This window comes from Bubalus kerabau, chromosome 18 (genome assembly GCF_029407905.1).
Source record: "Bubalus kerabau isolate K-KA32 ecotype Philippines breed swamp buffalo chromosome 18, PCC_UOA_SB_1v2, whole genome shotgun sequence".
NCBI lineage: Eukaryota > Metazoa > Chordata > Mammalia > Artiodactyla > Bovidae > Bubalus > Bubalus kerabau.
The window spans coordinates 20,543,798-20,568,185 of NC_073641.1; the positions used below are offsets into that span (position 1 = coordinate 20,543,798).

Sequence of the window (24,388 nt, forward strand, 5' to 3'; positions counted from 1 at the left end):
TGGAGAAGGAAATGGCAACCCACTCCAGTGTTCTTGCCTGGAGAATCCCAGGGACAGGGGAGCCTGGTGGGCTGCTGTCTATGGGGTCACACAGAGTTGGACACGACTGAAGTGACTTAGCAATGGCAATAGTAGATATAAATAGGGGATTATAAGCAGCTAACATTTTTCATACTTAGATGCTATGGCTTTCTGATTGTTCAATTTGTTTTGACAGAGTCTAGAATGATGAAGTCTTAAAAATTTTTATATTCTTTTTATGTTTTATTTGTATTATTTTAATGAAAGGTAATTTTTTCCATCATTTATGCATGTCATGGGTATGCAGATGGTAAGAAAGGATAATTGGCAGGGATTAGATTGCTATTCTTTAAGCAGAACCAAACTGGGTATAGTGATCATCAAATTTTCTATAGCTTGGGCACATTTCCCAGAAAATATCTTCAAAGTAGCTCTGTGTTTCTGAGAATTTCTTAGGTCAGTCATTCTGCTGTAAGACAGGCCTATACTTTCCTATTAACTAGGCACTTTGGTTGTTCAGCACCCTCTTCAGGTATCAGCAGAATTTCCATGATTCAGTTTCTCTGAAACTAGGATACATTTTTCAATTGATTCTGTGTCACAGTTTAATTGGTAGCATTAAACATTTTTTTTTTAGTGCACAAAAATGAAAGGTATCCTAGATTTTATAAAGTGTGGCATTTTATTTTTCTCTTTCCTTTAAATTACTTTGTTGAGTTACGATTGACATAAAAAAGCTATACAATTTCAATGTATACAACTTTATGGTTTCAGAGATAAGTGTACATTCACAGACAAGTGCCACATCTGTGCCATAAACTTCTATCACCTCCGAAAGTTTCCTCCTGCCCTCTTTGTTTAATATTATTTTTGTGTGTGTGATAAGAATACTTAACATAAGATCTACCCTCTTAGCAAATATTTAAGTACAGAATATGGTATTGTTACCTATTGGCACTACATTACATAGTAGCTCTCTAGGATTTGCCCGTCTTGCATAACTGAAACTTTGTACCCTTTGACTAATGCCTCTCTGTTTTGCCTCCCCTAATCCTCTGGTAATCACCATTATACTCCCTCCTTTGAGTTTGACCTTTGTAAATTTCTCATATAAGTGGTATCATGTAGTAAATATTTATCCTTCTGTGTCTGGCTTATTTTGTATCATGTCCTCCAGGTTTATCCATGTCACAAGTGGCAAGATTTTCTTTTTAAGGCTAAATACTATTCCATTGTATGCATATACCACAGTTTCTTCATCCACTTGTCCATCGATGGGTACTTGGGTGGCTCCTATATCTTGGACTGTGACTAATGTTTCAGTGAACATGGGAGTGCAAATATCTCTTCAAGATCCTGATGTCAAATTCCTTTGGATATATGTTTCTTTTGTAGGGACAGATATTCATGATCTCAGTGACTTTGTGTATTGAGTAAACATTCTTGAATGTTCTCTGAGCTTTTCTGTTTCAATCTTTCTTCACAAGATAAACTTCCAACTTGTTCATTTATTCTCTTCAGTTAATGAAAGTTAACAAGAGATAAAGTTTTTTGAAATATACTTTGTACTCTCCTCTCTTGAATGTCTATGTATATGACCTTATTCCTAGTCAGGTGGAGACATCTTTCTGTAACTGTGGGTGGGAAAATGGGAAATTCTAGAACTAAGAGTGAGTTCAGTTCAGTTCAATCGCTCAGTCGTGTCTGACTCTTTGCAACCCCATGAATCACAGCACGCCAGGCCTCCCTGTCCATCACCAACTCTCGGAATTCACTCAGACTCACGTCCATCGAGTCGGTGATGCCATCCAGCCATATCATCCTCTGTTGTCCCCTTCTCCTCCTGCCCCCAATCCCTCCCAGCATCAGAGTCTTTTCCAGTGAGTCAACTCTTCGCATGAGGTGGCCAAAGTATTGGAGTTTCAGCTTTAACATCAGTCTTTCCAAAGAACACCCAGGACTGATCTCCTTTAGAATGGACTGGTTGGATCTCCTTGCAGTCCAAGGGACTCTCGAGAGTCTTCTCCAACACCGCAGTTCAAAAGAATGCAAAGAAAAAAGTCAAAGATCAGCCTTTAGTTACAATAGGATGTTTTTCAATAGCACTGGCAGCACGAAAGTATTGATTTTGTCAGGAAAAAAAGAATTTCCCAAATTTCTTTAAAGCCTCGGAATATATGAAAAGAAAAATTTGGTAGGGCTAGATCATAGACTTCCCAGGGCGCGCTAGTGGTAAAGAACCCACTTGCCAATGAAGGAGATGTAAGTGACTTGAGTTTGATCCCTGGGTGGGGAAGATCTCCTGGAGGAGGGCATGGCAACCCACTCTAGTATTCTTGCCTGGAGAATCCCATGGACAGAGGCTCATGGGGTCCATAGGGTCACAAAGAGTTGGACGTGACTGAAGCGACTTAGCTCACTTAGCTCAGAGCATAGACTATCCTTTCTGAGTCCAGAGGGTTTGATTTCTCTAGGAAGAAGGATTTGGATTAGAACAAGCAGAGGCTTTACCCTTTTGGTTTCATAAGATAATGGTTCCTGTATTTTCTTTAAGGTCTTTGATTTCTCCATCTTAGAACTGTGAGTCAAATGGAGAGAATATAGAAATGTCAGACAGGCATGGAGGGGTCTGAGAATGTTTGATCTAGTGCTCTGCTCCCTGTCAAAGCATGAGGGAGGGCAAGGACTCTGGTTCTTAGTCAGCGCAAGCCTGTCACTCTGGGCCATGACCAGTGCAGCGTGAGAGCACCATCATGGAGTTACCTTGGAGGAACCTGGAGGAAGAAGACGGGCTGTGCGCCTGGCTCCCCAGGGCCTGTGCTTGGTGTACAGGGGATCATGTCTAAAGTTTTCCACAGCCTCAGAGGTGCTGTAAGGGCCGGGGGACCTCAGTGGGCTAGCTCAGAGTGAAGAGACTGTAGTGTGAGGAGCCTGTAAGAGCAGAGACCCACTACCACATAGAATCCTGGCACAGAAGCTGTCTGCTTACAGGCAGAAGTGAGGAATTGCAGCAGTGATCAAATGGCCCACAAGGCCAAAAATATTTACAGTCTGGTCTTTCCCAGAAAAATTTTGCAGTTCCTGCTATAGGAAATTTTGAATTTTAAGACTATAATCATAAATACAGTAATTGATCTGAGACAATTGAAGGTACTAATGACTTCATAGGAAGGCATAAAAGAATGGATTATTTAATTTGCTGCTTTATTGGAAAAGAAAATTATGAACTGTCTTAATTTGGCTGCGGTAACAAATTACCATAGACTCAAGTGGCTTAAAGAGCAAACATTTATTTCTCATAGTTCTGGAGGCTGGGAAGTCCAAGATCAAGGTGCTGGCAGCTTGGCTGCTGGTGAGCTCCCACTCTCAGGCTTGCAGACCGCCAGCTGCTTGTTGTGTCCTGATATGGCAAAAAGATGGCTAGCTTGTTGCTCTTCTTATAAGGGCACTAATGCCATTCATGAGGGTGGAGACTTCCCAAGTTAATTCCTTCCCAAAGGCCCATCTCCTAATACAATCACATTGAAATTAGGGTTTCAACATATAGATTTTGTTGGAGGACACAAACATTCAGATCATAGTGACATGAATAATGAAGAAATCATATATTCTCTGAATTAAGCTAATCTGTTTGGAAAAAAAGAAGCAAAGAGAATAAAATTCAGAACCAACAGTAGCCAATGATGCCCTACATTTCACCGTTAATATTAAGTTTCAGGCAGTATCAATATTATAATGAAAAAGTGGAAGGACTATGTGATGAAAAAGCATATATCATCTTGACAGGCTAAAGGGACTCATTTTATTAAATATATATGGTTTAAATGGAAATAATTATGATAGCTATTTGTTGAATATTTCATGATTCCTCACTTGACTTTTAAATCAAATATCAGTCTTGATTATGTCAGATAAGAAGGCATCTGATATATTTATTTATTTTTTTTTAAATTTTATTTTATTTTTAAACTTTACATAACTGTATTAGTTTTGCCAAATATCAAAATGAATCCGCCACAGGTATACATGTGTTCCCCATCCTGAACCCTCCTCCCTCCTCCCTCCCCATTCCATCCCTCTGGGTCGTCCCAGTGCACCAGCCCCAAGCATCCAGTATCGTGCGTCGAACCTGGACTGGCAACTCATTTCATACATGATATTTTACATGTATCAATGCCATTCTCCCAAATCTTCCCACCCTCTCCCTCTCCCACAGAGTCCATAAGACTGTTCTATACATCAGTGTCTCTTTTGCTGTCTCGTACACAGGGTTATTGTTACCATCTTTCTAAATTCCATATATATGTGTTAGTATACTGTATTGGTGTTTTTCTTTCTGGCTTACTTCACTCTGTATAATAGGCTGCAGTTTCATCCACCTCATTAGAACTGATTCAAATGTATTCTTTTTAATGGCTGAATAATACTCCATTGTGTATATGTACCACAGCTTTCTTACCCATTCATCTGCTGATGGACATCTAGGTTGCTTCCATGTCCTGGCTATTATAAACAGTGCTGCGATGAACATTGGGGTACTCGTGTCTCTTTCCCTTCTGGTTTTCTCAGTGTGTATGCCCAGCAGTGGGATTGCTGGATCATAAGGCATGTCTATTTCCAGTTTTTTAAGGAATCTCCACACTGTTCTCCATAGTGGCTGTACTAGTTTGCATTCCCACCAACAGTGCAAGAGGGTTCCCTTTTCTCCACACCCTCTCCAGCATTTATTACTTGTAGACTTTTGGATCGCAGCCATTCTGACTGGTGTGAAATGGTACCTCATAGTGGTTTTGATTTGCATTTCTCTGATAATGAGTGATGTTGAGCATCTTTTCATGTGTTTGTGTGCCATCTGTATGTCTTCTTTGGAGAAATGTCTATTTAGTTCTTTGGCCCATTTTTTGATTGGGTCATTTATTTTTCTGGAGTTGAGCTGTAGGAGTTGCTTGTATATTCTCGAGATTAGTTGTTTGTCAGTTGCTTCATTTGCTATTATCTTCTCCCATTCTGAAGGCTGTCTTTTCACCTTGCTAATAGTTTCCTTTGATGTGCAGAAGCTTTTAAGGTTAATTAGGTCCCATTTGTTTATTTTTGCTTTTATTTCCAATATTCTGGGAGGTGGGTCATAGAGGATCCTGCTGTGATGTATGTCAGAGAGTGTTTTGCCTATGTTCTCCTCTAGGAGTTTTATAGTTTCTGGTCTTACGTTTAGATCTTTAATCCATTTTGAGTTTATTTTTGTGTATGGTGTTAGAAAGTGTTCTCGTTTCATTCTTTTACAAGTGGTTGACCAGATTTCCCAGCACCACTTGTTAAAGAGATTGTCTTTAATCCATTGTATATTCTTGCCTCCTTTGTCAAAGATAAGGTGTCCATATGTGCGTGGATTTATCTCTGGGCTTTCTATTTTGTTCCATTGATCTATATTTCTGTCTTTGTGCCAGTACCATACTGTCTTGATAACTGTGGCTTTGTAGTAGAGCCTGAAGTCAGGTAGGTTGATTCATCCAGTTCCATTCTTCTTTCTCAAGATCGCTTTGGCTATTCGAGGTTTTTTGTTTTTCCATACAAATTGTGAAATTATTTGTTCTAGCTCTGTGAAGAATGCTGTTGGTAGCTTGATAGGGATTGCATTGAATCTATAGATTGCTTTGGGTAGTATACTCATTTTCACTATATTGATTCTTCCAATCCATGAACATGGTATATTTCTCCATTTGTTAGTGTCCTCTTTGATTTCTTTCACCAGTGTTTTATAGTTTTCTATATATAGGTCTTTAGATTCTTTAGGTAGATATATTCCTAAGTATTTTATTCTTTCCGTTGCAATGGTGAATGGAATTGTTTACTTAATTTCTCTTTCTGTTTTCTCATTATTAGTGTATAGGAATGCAAGGGATTTCTGTGTGTTGATTTTATATCCTGCAACTTTACTATAGTCATTGATTAGTTCTAGTAATTTTCTGGTGGAGTCTTTAGGGTTTTCTATATAGAGGATCATGTCATCTGCAAACAGTGAGAGCTTTACTTCTTCTTTTCCAATTTGGATTCCTTTTATTTCTTTTTCTGTTCTGATTGCTGTGGCCAAAACTTCCAAAACTATGTTGAATAGTAATGGTGAAAGTGGGCACCCTTGTCTTGTTCCTGACTTTAGAGGAAATGCTTTCAATTTTTCACCATTGAGGATAATGTTTGCTGTGGGTTTGTCATATATAGCTTTGATTATGTTGAGGTATGTTCCTTCTATTCCTGCTTTCTGGAGAGTTTTTATCATAAATGGATGTTGAATTTTGTCAAAGGCTTTCTCTGCATCTATTGAGATAATCATATGGTTTTTATTTTTCAATTTGTTAATGTGGTGTATTACATTGATTGATTTGCGGATATTGAAGAATCCTTGCATCCCTGGGATAAAGCCCACTTGGTCATGGTGTATAATCTTTTTAATGTGTTGTTGGATTCTGATTGCTAGAATTTTGTTAAGGATTTTTGCATCTATGTTCATCAGTGATATTGGCCTGTAGTTTTCTTTTTTTGTGGGATCTTTGTCAGGTTTTGGTATTAGGGTGATGGTGGCCTCATAGAATGAGTTTGGAAGTTTACCATCCTCTGCAATTTTCTGGAAGAGTTTGAGCAGGATAGGTGTTAGCTCTTCTCTAAATTTTTGGTAGAATTCAGCTGTGAAGCCGTCTGGACCCGGGCTTTTGTTTGCTGGAAGATTTTTGATTACAGTTTCAATTTCCGTGCTTGTGATGGGTCTGTTAAGATTTTCTATTTCTTCCTGATCGAGTTTTGGAAAGTTGTACTTTTCTAAGAATTTGTCCATTTCTTCCTCGTTGTCCATTTTATTGGCATATAGTTGTTGATAGTAGTCTCTTATGATCCTTTGTATTTCTGTGTTGTCTGTTGTGATCTCTCCGTTTTCATTTCTAATTTTATTGATTTGATTTTTCTCCCTTTGTTTCTTGATGAGTCTGGCTAATGGTTTGTCAATTTTATTTATCCTTTCAAAGAACCAGCTTTTGGTTTTGTTGATTTTTGCTATGGTCTCTTTTGTTTCTTTTGCATTTATTTCTGCTCTAATTTTTAAGATTTCTTTCCTTCTACTAACCCTGGGGTTCTTCATTTCTTCCTTTTCTAGTTGCTTCAGGTGTAGAGTTAGGTTATTTATTTGACTTTTTTCTTGTTTCTTGAGGTGTGCCTGTATTGCTATGAACTTTCCCCTTAGGACTGCTTTTACCGTGTCCCACAGGTTTTGGGTTGTTGTGTTTTCATTTTCATTCGTTTCTATGCAAATTTTGATTTCTTTTTTGATTTCTTCTGTGATTTGTTGGTTATTCAGCAGCGTGTTGTTCAGCCTCCATATGTTGGATTTTTTAATAGTTTTTCTCCTGTAATTGAGATCTAATCTTACTGCATTGTGGTCAGAAAAGATGCTTGGAATGATTTCTATGTTTTTGAATTTACCAAGGCTAGCTTTATGGCCCAGGATGTGATCTATCCTGGAGAAGGTTCCATGTGCGCTTGAGAAGAAGGTGAAATTCATTGTTTTGGGATGAAATGTCCTATAGATATCAATTAGGTCTAACTGGTCTATTGTATCATTTAAAGTTTGTGTTTCCTTGTTAATTTTCTGTTTAGTTGATCTATCCATAGGTGTGAGTGGGGTATTAAAGTCTCCCACTATTATTGTGTTATTGTTAATTTCTTCTTTCATACTTGTTAGCATTTGTCTTACATACTGCGGTGCTCCCGTGTTGGGTGCATATATATTTATAATTGTTATATCTTCTTCTTGGATTGATCCTTTGATCATTATGTAGTGACCATCTTTGTCTCTTTTCACAGTCTTTGTTTTAAAGTCTATTTTATCTGATATGAGTATTGCTACTCCTGCTTTCTTTTGGTCCCTATTTGCATGGAAAATCTTTTTCCAGCCCTTCACTTTCAGTCTGTATGTGTCCCCTGTTTTGAGGTGGGTCTCTTGTAGACAACATATGCAGGGGTCTTGTTTTTGTATCCATTCAGCCAGTCTTTGTCTTTTGGCTGGGGCATTCAACCCATTTACGTTTAAGGTAATTACTGATAAGTATGACCTCGTTGCCATTTACTTTATTGTTTTGGGTTCGAATTTATACACAATTTTTGTGTTTCCTGTCTAGAGAATATCCTTTAGTATTTGTTGGAGAGCTGGTTTGGTGGTGCAGAATTCTCTCAGCTTTTGCTTGTCTGAAAAGCTTTTGATTTCTCCTTCATACTTGAATGAGATCCTTGCTGGGTACAATAATCTGGGCTGTAGGTTATTTTCTTTCATCATTTTAAGTATGTCTTGCCATTCCCTCCTGGCTTGAAGAGTTTCTATTGAAAGATCAGCTGTTATCCTTATGGGAATTCCCTTGTGTGTTATTTGTTGTTTTTCCCTTGCTGCTTTTAATATTTGTTCTTTGTGTTTGATCTTTGTTAATTTGATTACTATGTGTCTTGGGGTGTTTCGCCTTGGGTTTATCCTGTTTGGGACTCTCTGGGTTTCTTGGACTTGGGTGATTACTTCCTTCCCCATTTTAGGGAAGTTTTCAACTATTATCTCCTCAAGTATTTTCTCATGGTCTTTCTTTTTGTCTTCTTCTTCTGGGACCCCTATGATTCGAATGTTGTAGCGTTTAATATTGTCCTGGAGGTCTCTGAGATTGTCCTCATTTCTTTTAATTCATTTTTCTTTTATCCTCTCTGATTCATTTATTTCTACCATTCTATCTTCTAATTCACTAATCCTATCTTCTGCCTCTGTTATTCTACTATTTGTTGCCTCCAGAGTGTTTTTAATTTCACTTATTGCATTATTCATTATATATTGACTCTTTTTTATTTCTTCTAAGTCCTTGTTAAACCTTTCTTGCATCTTCTCAATCCTTGCCTCCAGGCTATTTATCTGTGATTCCATTTTAATTTCAAGATTTTGGATCAATTTCACTATCATTATTCGGAATTCTTTATCAGGTAGATTCCCTATCTCTTCCTCTTTGGTTTGGTTTGGTGGGCATTTATCCTGTTCCTTTATCTGCTGGGTATTCCTCTGTCTCTTCATCTTGTTTAAATTGCTGAGTTTGGGGTGTCCTTTCTGTATTCTGGCAGTTTGTGGAGTTTTCTTTATTGTGGCGTTTCCTCGCTGTGTGTGGGTTTGTACAGGTGGCTTGTCAAGGTTTCCTGGTTAGGGAAGCTTGTGTCGATGTTCTGGTGGATGGAGCTGTATTTCTTCTCTCTCCTTTCGAAGAGTTGGGCTGCTTTTCTGGGTGCCTGATGTCCTCTGCCAGCATTCAGAAGTTGTTTTGTGGAATTTACTTGACGTTTAAATGCTCTTTTGATGAATTTGTGGGGGAGAAAGTGTTCTCCCCTTCCTACTCCTCCGCCATCTTGGCTCCTCTCTGATATATTTAAATTTTATATTTGTCCAGTTGAATTCCAGTTGAGCTATTCCAAATCCTGAAAGGTGATGCTGTGAAAGTGCTGCACTCAATATGCCAGCAAATTTGGAAAACTCAGCAGTGGCCACAGGACTGGAAAAGGTCAGTTTTCATTCCAATCCCAAAGGCAATGCCAAAGAATGCTCAAACTACCACACAGTTGCACTCATCTCACATGCTAGTAAAGTAATGCTCAAAATTCTCCAAGCCAGGCTTCAGCAATATGTGAACTGTGAACTTCCTGATGTTCAAGCTGGTTTTAGAAAAGGCAGAGGAACCAGAGATGAAATTGCCAACATCCGCTGGATCATCGAAAAAGCAAGAGAGTTCCAGAAAAACATCTATTTCTGCTTTATTGACTATGCCAAAGCCTTTGACTGTGTGGATCAGAATAAACTGTGGAAAATTCTTCAAGAGATGGGAATACCAGACCACCTGATCTGCCTCTTGAGAAATTTGTATGCAGGTCAGGAAGCAACAGTTAGAACTGGACATGGAACAACAGACTGGTTCCAAATAGGAAAAGGAGTTCATCAAGGCTGTATATTGTCACCCTGTTTATTTAACTTATATGCAGAGTACATCATGAGAAATGCTGGGCTGGAAGAAACACAAACTGGAATCAAGGTTGCCGGGAGAAATACCAGTAACCTCAGATATGCAGATGACACCACCCTTATGGCAGAAAGTGAAGAGGAACTCAAAAACCTCTTGATGAAGGTGAAAGTGGAGAGTGAAAAAATTGGCTTAAAGCTCAACATTCAGAAAACGAAGATCATGGCATCCGGTCCCACCACTTCATGGGAAATAGATGGGGAAACAGTGTCAGACTTTATTTTTCTGGGCTCCAAAATCACTACAGATGATGACTGCAACCATGAAATTAAAAGACTCTTACTCCTTGGAAGGAAAGTTATGACCAACCTAGATAGCATATTCAAAAGCAGAGACATTACTTTGCCAACAAAGGTTCGTCTAGTCAAGGCTATGGTTTTTCCTATGGTCATGTATGGATGTGAGAGTTGGACTGTGAAGAAAGCTGAGCGTCAAAGAATTGATGGTTTTGAACTGTGGTGTTGGAGAAGACTCTTGAGAGTCCCTTGGACTGCAAGGAGATCCAACCAGTCCATTCTGAAGGACATCAGCCCTGGGATTTCTTTGGAAGGAATGATGCTAAAGCTGAAACTCCAGTACTTTGGCCACCTCATGCAAAGAGTTGACTCATTGGAAAAGACTCTGATGCTGGGAGGGATTGGGGCAGGAGGAGAAGGGGACGACAGAGGATGATATGGCTGGATGGCATCACTGACTCGATGGACCTGAGTCTCAGTGAACTCCGGGAGTTGGTGAGGGACAGGGAGGCCTGGCGTGCTGCAATTCATGGGGTCGCAAAGAGTCGGACATGATTGAGCGACTGATCTGATCTGATCTGACTGGGCAAATCCTGACTTTCTTAGTGCCCATAGGGTAGAGCCTTATAGTAGATTGGACCAGCTACCATAAATAAATTATTTTGCTTTCCTTTCCCTCTCACCTCCTGCCATTTCTGTGGAGGGTGGATGAATTTGCTACCCCAAAGCTACATGCTTTGGGTGTATCAGGCAAAATAATCACAGTATGGATTTGTACATAATTTGAGAAGGAGTTCCTCTTCTGTCCCTCTTCCTTTGGCTGATGCCTCTTAAATCACAGCTGTGTTGGGTGAACAACTGGAAATATATTAAAAACCATTGAATTTTACCCTTCAATGGGTGAACTGTATGGTATGTGAAACATATCTCAATAAAATAGAAAACTCACAGGAGAAAATAAAAACTTAGGTCCAGTTCATGGCATACAACTAAAAAGAAAAATATGGCTCAGCACCTCCTACTAGAAACAGATAGATAAGAGTATCAAAAGTGCACAGTAATTTAAAACAAGATAATTCAAACATTTGCTTCTATTGAAGATCATCATAAAAATGCTATTCTAAATAGTGTATTTAGGTAGGTAAACAAACCATCAGGACAAAGCTAATTTGCTTTATTACAGTGTAAGGAGTATAATACTAGGCAGAAGAGAGCAGAGTTGTTATTTTCTAGGTTTAAGGTAATTAAATTATGTATCTGGAAGCCTAGCTTTGTCATATCAATTATGTAGTATTTCTAGGGTCTATGTGAGGTCCTGTTGTGTCTGGGCGGAGATGAGTAGCACAGTAAGTAGGCAGTAATGAGATGATTTTAATTTACAAATACAAGAATAAACATTCAAATTAGTTCCATCCTTTTAAAGAGTGATATTAAGAAGTGTTAAAATGCACTCATTTTAACAATGTTTCCGTTGCTCAAAACATTTTTGGCATCATTTTCTTTGTCTTTTTCAGGCAGGAAAATGTCAAAACTTGATAATCATATCTCATTTGTGTGTATGAATGTGTTTGTCCATATATAGTTTGAATTAGTATCATCGCTTGTTTCCAAATGTCTTCTGGCTGTTTCAAAAGTCAAATCTACCCTTAAAGGGAAAACGTTTGCACTATTGAGAATATTCCAAAGTATGGGCTGAAAGGGGCTCACGGAACTGGTTGGAAGATTAAGACTGAAGCACGAGGCTTGGGAATTTGGCAGGGCCTTGGTACAGGAGGTCACAGTAGAGGTCACACCACTAAGTAACGTGGCTTCACGTGTTCCTACTAGCAAATTCACTGCTAAGACTTTCACCTCCACTGCTGCCAACTGGCCATGGAATCTTGTATCACTTCCTTTAGATGTAATAGTCCCAATAGGGGTGTTGGTGCAGCCTGAGCATGGGAGGATAGGAGGGTGGGGAGGTGGGGAGATGGGATGTGTAAATCCTTTGTCTTGCTCTTTGAATCTGATCCCACCTAAATTCACACAACAGAAGATTTCCCCACAAATGTTCATTACAGATTTATTTAAACATTACTGATATTATAGATGCATCTTTGGATTCTTTTGTTAAAATGACCATTTATCAAATGTTTATAGTTTAATAAGTAGAAAAAACAATTGTAAAAAGAGGTGTTTTTCTAGAAAAGGCAGAGTTCGCACCTGTGCCTTGATATTGGGGAGACAGGAGAGAAGGCTGCTATACCCCCAGCTTAATGCTCTTCTGTCCCCCCAAGGGTAGCCAGAGCCTTGACCTATAGAAAACTCTACTTGGTGGTGCTATCACCTGGACACAGTGTGACAAATCAGGTAAAAGGGAGAGAGAAGTGTAAAGTGTGCTCACATTTCTTTATCCTCTCCCTTACCAATTATCATTGCAGTTTCACTCAGAACTTCAGTTTAATCTCTTGTCTGATTTGGAAGGAAGAAAGTACATTAAAAAAATAAAAAGGAACAGCAACAAGAAAACATAGCTGGAAAGGCAAGGGTTCTGTTCTTTGTTAAGAGATTAATGTTCCTAAACTCCCAGGAGACTCTCCTGGCTATTGTGACCACTTTTTTTTTTTTTAAGTTGAAAAAGTGTGATCTTGGGGAAACTCAGGGGAAACATTTTTCTTCATTTTCTTCTCAAAATAGAGGCAGGAATAAGGCAGGGGAAAGTGTAGATGAGTAAATATAGCCACTGTCACCTTAGCATAATTGGTGATAAAGTGCTGGTGCTTCTTATTTTTATTCTATTGAGTCACTTTTTAATTGGCTGTCCTTGAAATAGTGGTTGTTTTTTTTTTCAGCTGACTTCTTCACTTCTGTTTTTCTGCTAATGACCTTTTTTCAGGGGTGGGATAGTTATACTCTGGTGAATGATCAAATAGTCAGGCAAGTATTTCTTGGTGTTATAAGCTCATTAAATCTGTCATTTCTTGCAGTATGCTGGGAAGTGCTGTTTACAGCCGCTTTTCACAGTGTAGAACCTGTCTTCTGTTGAGAGCTACGGAAGCTCCTCCTCTGATAATCCATCTCCTGCTTTATCAGAGCCAAACTCTGCAAAAACTTCCAACACCTGTGGATGTGCTGACCCCTATGAGTTGCCTAAAGCTAGTACTGCAGGTGACATTTTGAGATGCTTCTGGAAGACTTTCTCAACTCAGAGCAGTGGTTCTCAAACACCAGCATGCATTAGAATCACCTGGAGGGCTTGTTAAGCCCCATTGCAGGGCTCCATCTGGAGAGACTGACTCAGTAGGTGTGGGAGGTAGCCTGAGAATTTTCATATTTAACAAATCCAGGTGCTGCCGGCGCTGCTGCTGGTCTTGATACCATACTCCAAGATCCACGGAGATTTATGGCTCAAATGGGTGTGTAAACACCCTAGGTAAAATGGAGAAACCAGGGCAGTAAATCTTTGAATTAATGTTTGTGAAATATCACAGAGTGCAGAGTATTAACTCGAGGAGTTTGGGGAGTGTTTCAGGTAAGTGTATAAAATTCCTGCCACCTAGGATCTTCACGGTAACTTTAAGACTTTTCCAAGTAACTTTATTAATCTCATGGAGAATGTTATTTAACCAAATTCTACTTTTAGTATAAAATAGTAATCAGATTGTTTCTTGTTCAGTATAAAATGAAATATTATTTCACATAAGCAGCAATTTACTATTTTTTCAGTATTTTCCCTATAAAATAATAACTTGAGAATTACTCTAACATAGAAAAGATGTGGACTTCAAAAACTTAGCCAAGATGTTGCAACAAGAATGATTTCACTGTTGAGTGCATTTATAAAAGCCGATTTCACTTATATTTCTGGCTCCATCTTCTATAAACAAAGTTGCTTTTATTAAGATCATGTGCTTCAAGGGCCTCAGGACCAGATGGTGGCTATGGGTTGCTCTTTAGACCACAGCCTGAAAGCTTTGCTTAGGGAGCCAAGGAGCTTTGGGCTGGTATCTCCCTCTGTTATTTAGGCAAATTATGTATCCCCTGTAAAGAAACAGTCCTAGGCTTTGCTGACTTCTCTGTTGTGTGTTTGTTTCTTTACCTTGTGTTCATGTCTTTATTTCTTTTACTCTGTTTCTTTGACTTTAATTTACTGTTCTTTCAACTTTGTGAAATTAATGCTTTAGATGATTATCAGATTTTTGTATTTTCTTCTGTGTGCATAAAAAGCTATAAATTATCCTTTAAGCACAGCTTTAGTAACTCCCGTGAATTTTGATGTTTTTTTTTATTATGTCAGTTTAAGATGTGTTCTAATTTCTATCATTTCTTGGGTCTATGAGTTATATAGAAGTTTATTTTTAAACATATGGGAGTTATTTAATGTCTTTGAGCATAAAAGTTCTTTATCTTTAAAACACAATAGTTGTTAGGAGGAATAAATGAGCTAATGTAATCAAAATGCTTGGAACAGTGTCTGGCAAAGAGAATTTTCAACAAAGAGTTCAGTTCAGTTGCTCAGTTGTGTCTGACTCTTTGCAACCCCATGGACTGCAGCATGCCAGGCCTCCCTGTCCATCACCAACTCCTGGAATTTACTCAGACTCATGTCCATTGAGTTGGTGATACCATCCAACCGTCTCATCCTCTGTCGTCCCCTTCTCCTCCTGCCTTCAATCTTTCCTAGCATCAGGGTGTTTTCAGATGAGTGAGTTCTTCGCCTCAGGTGGCCAAAGTATTGCAGTTTCAGCTTCAACATCAGATCTTCCAATGAATATTCAGGACTGATTTCCTTTAGGATGGACTGGTTTGATCTTGCAGTCTGAGGGACTCTCAAGAGTCTTCTCCAACACCACAGCTCAAAAGCATCAATTCTTTGGCGCTCAGCTTTCTTTATAGTCCAACTCTCACATCTATACATGACCACTGGAAAAACCATAGCTTTGACTAGACAGACCTTTGTTGGCAAAGTAATGTCTCTGCTTTTTAATAAAGATTAGCTATTGCTATTATTATTATTGTTTGAAATACGCTCCAAGGGTTCAAGATAGAAAACATAGATAGCTTACTTTCCTATAAATAGTTTGGGTTGGGGGAAAAAATTTCCACAATGTATATGAGACACAATATTTGTTGTACTCTACAGATTTACTCTATGGACATTTACTGATTAATGGATTTAGCCATTCTTTTCAAGGGTTCATTTTTCTGTTGACTTTATTATATAGTAAAGGCCCTGAGAAAGTGTGATTCTTGTCTTTATTTAAGTGACTTTATATCCTAAAGTCTAAAATACATGATTTTATTTTTTAAAAAGATGCATATAAATTCTTGAGTATATTTAATGTATTATTAGTTTAACTCACAAAACTTTAAGTTAACATTGTAACATTTGTTGATATCTTTTATTTAAAAAATACAATTTGTTGTTGGTTTTGACTCACAAAATTGACTTTATGACTCACAAGTGTATCATATTCCATAGCTTAGAAAGTGCTGACTTACATATTTCATAATTTATTTCCTGTGGCTGGCAGATTGCTATATAGGCTTACTGAGCCAGGAAGGTGGACAAATGGTTATTAGGCATATATTCAACAATATCCTACTACAAGAGTCCCAGTGTGGTAACATGGCTGTCCTTGACCTCTCTGTTTTCCTTTTGGTAAGTGCCTCCTACCACCTGTTTCCATCTCATGGCCCCTGTTATTGTAAGATCTCCAACAGGGATGTTTTAATTCAGTTTTAATTCAGCAACTGTCATTTTAATTCAAATGGCTTGCTGACAAGTATGGGCAATTCAAATGATTCTGAGTCATTTCACTTTTCTTCAGGACTGTCTCATGTCTAGTCTTTCCAGAGCTGGAGAAGATATTACATATGGGTTAGGACAGGACTCCATCTCAGTACTACCAGCTATCATGGCTTTGTCTGGCTGGTGCAACTCAACTCAAACATTTTGGGGGAGATGTTTGGTGGAGTCACTTTTTTTTTCCCCCAGGTTTTTTTTTTTTTTTTTTTTTAATCTCTTTCAGTCAAGTTTTCCCATGACATTTAATTGCCAGTGGAAAAAACTTACCCAGGTGGTTCCAATGTGCAGCCAGGATCAAAAGCCACTGAGAAGCTGATCTAGGATGTTTCATTTTCTCTTCTTTGACTTTCTTAGCCAGTCTCCCCTCAAAATAACTCTACATGACCATGTTAAGAAAATTGCTTTTTATTCTTCACTTAGTGACAAAGTTTAAATTGCAAAAACCCCTGGGAGTTCCTCAAAATTAAACATAAAATTATTATTGAACCAGCAATTCTACCAAATGAATTGAACACAGGCGTTCAAACAGAAACTTATACTTGAGTGTGATATTGTGATTTATAATAAGAAATATATATTTGGTTTTCACCCCATTTGTGGATCACAGCTCCTAAAACCTTTGGAATTTCTTACATGAGGAGTCTTAAAGTGACTTTTGGAAATCTCCTGATGACCAGGGCTTGTTGGCAGGAAAACAGATCATCTGTTAAGAGGGTTGGAACCTTCAGGCCCACCCCCTGACCACCTGGTGGAGGAGAGGGGCTGAAAGTTGAGTCAATAAGTGGCCAGTGACAGTCATGTCTGTGTAGTGTGTGCGTGCGTGTGTGCTAGTTGTGTCTGACTCTTTGTGCCTCGTGAACTCTAACCCACCAGGTCCTCTGTCCATGGGATTTTCCAGGCAATACAGGTTTGGGTTGGTATTTCCTGCTTCAGGGGATCTTCTCAACCCAGGGATCGAACAGGAGTTTCCTACATTGGCTGGCAGATTCTGTATCAACTGCACCACCTGGGAAGACACCTATATAATGAAGTCACCATAAAAACCCAAAATGAGGCATTTTGGAGAACTTCCAGGTTGGTGAGCACATGGAGATTTGGGGAGCCTCTGCCCCTTCCCAGCACTTGTCCTTCATGTCTCTTCCATCCTGCTGTTCCTGAGCTATGTACTTTTTAAACTTTATTTATTTAATTAGCTGCACTGGGTCTTAGTTGAGGCACGCAGGATCTTTAGTTGTGGCATGTGAACTCTTCATTGTGGCTTGTGAGATCTAGTTCCGTGATCAGGAATCAAACCTGGGCCTCCTACTTTGGGAGCACAGAGTCTTAGCCATTGGACCACCAGGGAAGTCCCATGAGTTATATTCTTTTGTGATAAGCTGGTCAAGGTAAGTAAACTGCTTCTTTGAGTTCTGTGAGCCACTCTAGCAAATTAATTGATCTAAGGAGAGGTTGTTGGAAGCTTTTATTTGTAGTCAGAAGCACAGGTTGCAACCTGGGCTTGAAACTGGCATCTGAAGTTGTGGGGCAATCTTGTAGGACTGAACCCTTAAGTTGTGGAATCTAATGATATCTCTGGGTAGAGAGGGTCAGCATTCAATTATAAGATAAATCAATCAGTCCAACTGGTGTAGAATTATGCAATGGTATAGGGAAAACACACACAGGATGGTATTGGGTGCAGAATGCTTACAAATGTTCGTAACAGCATTATTCATAGTAGCTAAAAAGTGGAAATGATTCAAGTGTCTGATGAATGGATAAACACATGTATTCTATTCATGCAATGAAAAGTTATTCAGCCATAAAAAAGAAGTGATACAAGATAAACAGTCAGTCTCTCCCATCAGGAAGCTTCAAGAAGCTTTTTATCCTTAACCATCAGAGGGCAGAAAGAATGAAAACCACAATCACAGAAAACTAACCAAACTGATCACATGAACCACAGCCTTGTCTAACTTAATTAAACTATGAGCCATGCCGTGTAGGGCCAGCCAAGATGGATAACTCATAGTGGAGAGTTCTGACAAAACATGGTCCACTGGAGAAGAGAATGGCAAACCACTTCAGTATTCTCGCCTTTAGAACCCCATGAACAGTATGAAAAGGCAAAAGATATGACACTGAAAGATGAACTCACCAGGTCAGTAGGTACCCAATACGCCACTGGAGAATAGTGGAGAAATAACTCCAGGAAGAATGACGAGATGGAGCCAAAGTGAAAACAATGCCCAGTTGTGGATGTGACTGGTGATGGAAGTAAAGTCCAGTGCTGTAAAGAATAATATTGCATAGGAACCTGGAATATTAGGTCCATGAATCAAGGTAAATTGGAAGTGGTCAAACAGGAGATGGCGAGAGTGAACATCGATATGTTAGAAATCAATGAACTAAAATGGACCAGAATGGGTGAATTTAATTCAGATGACCATTATATCATCTACTACTGTGGGCAAGAATCTCTTAGAAGAAATGGAGTAGCCATCATAGTCAATAAAAGTCTGAAATGCAGTACTTGGAAGCAATTTCAAAAATGGCAGAATGATCTCTGTTCGTCTCCAAGGCAAACCATTCAGTATCACAAATCCAAGTCTATGCCCCAATGTCTAATGCTGAAGAAGCTGAAGTTGAATGGTTCTATGAAGACCTACAAGACATAATAGAACTAACACCAAAAAAAGATGTCCTTTTCATCATAGGAGATTGGAATGCCAAAGTAGGAAGTCAAGAGATACCTGGAGTAACAGGCAAGTTTGACCTTGGAGTACAAAATGAAGTAGGGCAAAGGCTAACAGAGTTTTACCAAGAGAACATGCTGGTCATAGCAAACACCCTCTTCCAACAACACAAGAGAAGACTCTACACATGGACATCACCAGATGGTCAATACTCAGATTGATTATATTCTTTGCAGCTGAAGATGGAGAAGCGCTATGCTATGCTATGCTATGCTAAGTCACTTCAGTCGTGTCCGACTCTGTGTGACCCCAGAGATGGCAGCCCACCAGGCTCCCCCATCCCTGGGATTCTCCAGGCAAGAACACTGAAGTGGGTTGCCATTTCCTTCTCCAATGCATGAAAGTGAAAAGAGAAAGTGAAGTCGCTCAGTCGTGTCCGACTCCTAGCGACCCCATGGACTGCAGCCCACCAGGCTCCTCCATCAATGGGATTTTCCAGGCAAGTGTACTGGAGTGGGGTGCCATTGCCTTCTCCAGGAGAAGCTCTATACAGTCAGCAAAAACAAGACCGGGAGCTGACTGTGGTTCAGATTATCAACTCCTTATTGCCAAATTCAGACTTAAATTGAAGAAAGTAGGGAAAACCACTAGACCATTCAGGTATGATCTAAATCAGATCCCTTACGATTATACAAATGACAAACAGATTCCAGGGATTAGATCTGATAGAGTGCCTGAAAACCTGTGGACGGAGGTTCATGACATTGTACAGGAAGCGGAGATCAAGACCATCCCCAAGAAAAAGAAATGCAAAAAGGCAAAATGGTTGTCTGAGGAGGCCTTACAAATAGCTGAGAAAAGAAGAGAAGCTGAAGGCAAAGGAGAAAGGAAAAATATATCCATCTGAATGCAGAGTTCCAAAGAATAACAAGGAGAGGTAAGAAAGCCTTCCTCAGTGATCATTGCAAAGAAATAGAGGGAAACAATAGAATGGAAAAGACTAGAGATCTCTTCAAGAAAATTAGAGATACCAAGGGAACATTTCATGCAAAGATGGGCACAATAAAGGACAGAAATGGTATGGACCTAACAGAAGCAGAAGACATTAAGAAGAGGTGTCAAGAAAACACAAAACTATACAGAAAAGATCTTAATGACCCAGATAACCATGATGGTGTGATCACTCACCTAGAGCCAGACATCCTGGAGTGCGAAGTCCATTGGGACTTAGGAAGAATCACTACAAACAAAGCTAGTGGAGGTGATGGAATTCCAGTTGAGTTATTTCAAATCCTAAAAGATGATGCTGTGAAAGTGCTGCATTCAATATGCCAATAAATTTGGAAAACTCAGCAGTGGCCACAGGACTGGAAAAGGTCAGTTTTCATTCCAATCCCAAAGAAAGGCAATGCCAAATATTTCAAACTCCTGCACAAATGCATTCATCTCACATGCTAGAAAAGTAATGCTGAAAATCCTCTAAGCCAGGCTTCAACAGTATGTGAACTGAGAACTTCCAGATTTTCAAGATGGATTTAGAAAAGGCAGAGGAACCAGAGGTCAAATTGCCAACATCTGCTGGATCATTGAAAAACCAAGAGAATTCCAGAAAAACATCTATTTCTGCTTTATTGACTATGTCAAAGCCTTTGACTGTGTGTATCACAAAAAAACTGGAAAATTCTTCAAGAGACGGGAATACCAGGCCACCTTACCTTCTCCTGAGATATCTGTATGCAGTCAAGAGGCAACAGTTAGAACCAGAAATGGAACAGACTGGTTCCAAATTGGGAAAGGAGTACATCAAGGCTGTATATTGTCACCCTACTTACTTAACTTCTATGCAGAGTATATCATGCAAAATGCCAGGCTGGATGAAACACAAGCTGGAATCAAGATTGCTGGGAGAAATATCAAGAACCTCAGATATGCAGATGATACCACCCTTATGGAAGAAAGTGAAGAGAAAATAAAGAGCCTCTTGATGCAGGTGAAAGAGGAGAGTGAAAAAGCTGGCTTAAAACCCAACATTCAAAAACTAAGATCAGGGAATGTGGTTCCATCATTCATGGCAAATAGAAGGGGGAAAAAAATGGAAACAGTGACAGACTTTATTTGCTTGGGCTCCAATATCACTGCATATAGTGACTGCAGCCATGAAATTAAAAGATGCTTGTTCCTTGGAAGAAAAGCTATGACTAACCTAGACAGCATATTAAAAAGTGGAGACATTACTTTGCCAACAAAGGTCCATCTAGTCAAAGCTATGGTTTTTCCAGTAGTCATGTATGGATGTGAGAGCTGGACAATAAAGAAAGCTGAGTGCTGAAGAATTGATGCTTTTGAACTATTGTGTTGGCGAAGACTCTTGAGAGTTCCTTGGACTGCAAGGAGATCAAACCAGTCAATCCTAAAGGAAATCAATATTCATTGGAAGTTCTGATGCTGAAGCTGAGGCTCCAATACTTTGGCCACCTGATGCAAAGAACTGACTCATTGGAAAAGACCCTGATGCTAGGTAAGATTGAAGGCAGGAGGAAAAGGGGATGACAGAGGATGAGATGGTTGGATGACATCACTAACTCAATGGACATGAGTTTGAGCAAGCTCTGGGAGTTGGTGATGCACAGGGAAGAAGCCCGTCGTGCTGCAGTCCATGGGGTCGCAAAGAGTCAGACATGACTGAGCAACTGAACTAAACTGATACATGAGACAGCATGATGAACCTTGAAAACTATGCTAAGTGAAAGAACTCAAACACAAAATGTCACATGGTATATGATTCCATTTATATAGAATATCCTAATAGGTAAATCCACAGAGGTGGAAAACAGGTTAGTGGTTTCCAGTGGAAAATGGAAAATGACTTCTTAAAGAAGTCATTTTCTTTTGAGGTGATGAAAATATTTTGGAACTAGAGAGGTGATGTTTGGGCTTCCCAGGTAGAGCTAGTGGTAATGAATTCGCCTGCCAATGCAGGAGACATAAGAGATGTGGGTTTGATTCCTGGGTCAGGAAGATCCCCTGGAGGGCATGGCCACCTACTCCAGTATTCTTGCTTGGAGAATCTCATGGACAGAGGAGCCTGGCAGGCTACAGTCCATGGGATCACAAAGAGTCGGACATGACTGAAGGAACTAAACATGTGTGCAGAAGTGACATTTACATAGCACTGTGAGTGGACTGAAATGTACTGAACTGTAGGTTATGTGAATTTTACCTCAATTTTAAAAAATGAACAAACCAAAACAAGATAGTACTAGAAAATCTGCATAGAGATACCTTTGACTACAAATATAGTCTCTCTTATTTACTACCAAGAACACAAAAACACAATGCTGGGAGAGGTAAATAGTACATTAGAGAAGGATTTACCTGCAGCTGCTGCAGCTTTAGTCAGAGGGTCCCTCATGCGCATGCTCCTATTTTAAGTTCCTGTTTGGGGCACTTGTACTGTCTTTGAAACTAAAGTACTTCATCTATAAAACCTAAGAGTTGTGATGATTGAGTTGATATAATAAAGTCCTAGATTTTATAAAAATCACAAAAATAATATATTCTAACTTCAATTAATTGAGACTGCTCTTTCTGCTCTAAATTTTGGGTCATGTTTCCCTTCAGATTATGATGGTTAAGTGGCCGTGGACACTTGGAATTAAGCTGATGGGAGTTTGAATTGGATATTCACCTAGTTTGGGTTATGTGTGATTCATACAGGTTACATGTATAAAACTTAGATAGTGTGGTGGGCTGTACAGAAGAAGGAAAGGTTTCACAAGCCAAGGGATGCTGGAAAAGGCAAGGAAATGAATTCCCCCCTACAGCCTCTTGAGGGAGGGTGGCCTGCTTGATCTTGACCCATGAAACTGATTTCACATTTCTGACCTCTGGAACCATAAGGGAATATGTGTGTGTTCTCAGCCACCACACGTGGTAACTTGTTACGGCAGTCATAGGAAAGTAATATACAGGGAGAGCTAAGTTGCTGCTAGCTACGCTGGTGTTGGAATGGCTTCTCTAAACTGTGTGTGACATATTTTTTGCTTGCCAGGTTATTGGATTATTTTAGCATTTCAGATGCATGTTGTTCTGCTAAAATCCTGTGGTTCCAGATGACATGGCACACCCCAAATGGCAGGTGTGATAAAAAAAAAAACCTGAAGAGGGAAGTATTCAAGTGGCCAAACCCCTCACATTGAGTAATAAGTCAATGTGTACAGTATTAACTATAAGAGTAAGTATACCAGCTTCCCTGGTGGCTTAGATGGTAAAGAATCCTCCTGCAATGTGGGAGACCTGGGTTTGATCCCTGGCTTGGGAAGATCCCCTAGAGGAGGGTGTGACAACCCACTCCAGTATCCTTGACGGGAGAATTCCCATGGACAGACGGGCCTGGCAGGCTACATGGGGTCACAAAGAGTCGGATATGACTGAGCAACTAAGCACAACCAAGAATTATAGTTCATAAAAGTGGGACAGAAGACGAAGATGTTGATAAGGACTAGGACCTTCTCAAGCAAGAAGATGAAAAGGACAGAAAAGAAAATGTCAGTTGTACAGTCAACAGAAGGACATGAAGATCAGCCATAGCTGGTCATTGATTTTGATACATACTCTTGGTTTCCCTGGTGGCTCAGACAGTAAAGGATCCATCTGCAATGCAAGATGCCTGGGAGAAGGGAGTGCAACCCACTCCAGTATTCTTGCCTGGAGAATACCATGGATAGAGGAGCCTACAGTCTATGGGGTCACAAAGAATGGGAAACAACTGGGCAACTAACACTGTCACTCATCTCCCATTATGACTTATGATAAGCACTACTCCATTCAATGATGGCTAATGACTTTTTTCAAAAAATCATGATCCCATAATATTTATGAAACACCAAACAGGACATAAAAGGACAAAAATATGATGCTTTGTAATTAGATATTTTGGGAAAAAAAAATCATTGCTATAAGATGGGGCAAGCTAAAGCTGTAGGAGTACAAGTATTCTATTAATGGAAATGTATCAGTTAATTAATAAAAGTATTATACATTTCTTCTGGATTTTGTAACATGCTCTTTACCACTTTTTAGAAGTTTGTACTTTAACAATTTCTTTTTTTTATTTTAAATAAGTATTCACTTGAATTTAATATTTTACAATCTCTGTCTAATGCATCTCATATTCTGTCCCTGTGTCAAATAGTCTACATGTACTTATATATTCACTTTATTAAAATATCTATATTGTATAGTTTTATTCACTTTATATTCATTTATACTTTATGTTACTAAGATAAAGGGTAAGTGTCTAGTTTCCTTTTTTATTCTGTGGGTAGAAGATTTTCATTCACTGAACAGCTGACCAATTTACATACCTAGTACAAGAAATGAGGTGAAATTTGAGGGAATAAACTTGAATTTAAAAAAATTGCTTGAGCAATGTCTAGCTTACAATTCATTCAAGTAAACATAATGCTTAAGCAATTTTCAAAGTCTTGATAAGATACCGTCAACATGATTTAAACGTGAGATTAGCTAATGTAAGTGGGAATTAGATTTAGCTTATACATTTGGAGCTATGATGGAAAGCTCCTGTGGGTA

The 24,388-nt window shown here is 39.1% G+C and overlaps 1 long non-coding RNA gene across 1 annotated transcript; it reads left to right on the plus strand.

Moving 5' to 3' along the window:
- Positions 1 to 12,469: 12,469 nt before the first annotated feature.
- On the plus strand, positions 12,470 to 23,957 carry LOC129633325 (uncharacterized). Its single transcript, XR_008705028.1, has 3 exons — positions 12,470 to 13,844; positions 15,847 to 15,974; positions 23,434 to 23,957. It is a non-coding gene; the product is annotated as an uncharacterized LOC129633325 (long non-coding RNA).
- Positions 23,958 to 24,388: the final 431 nt, after the last annotated feature.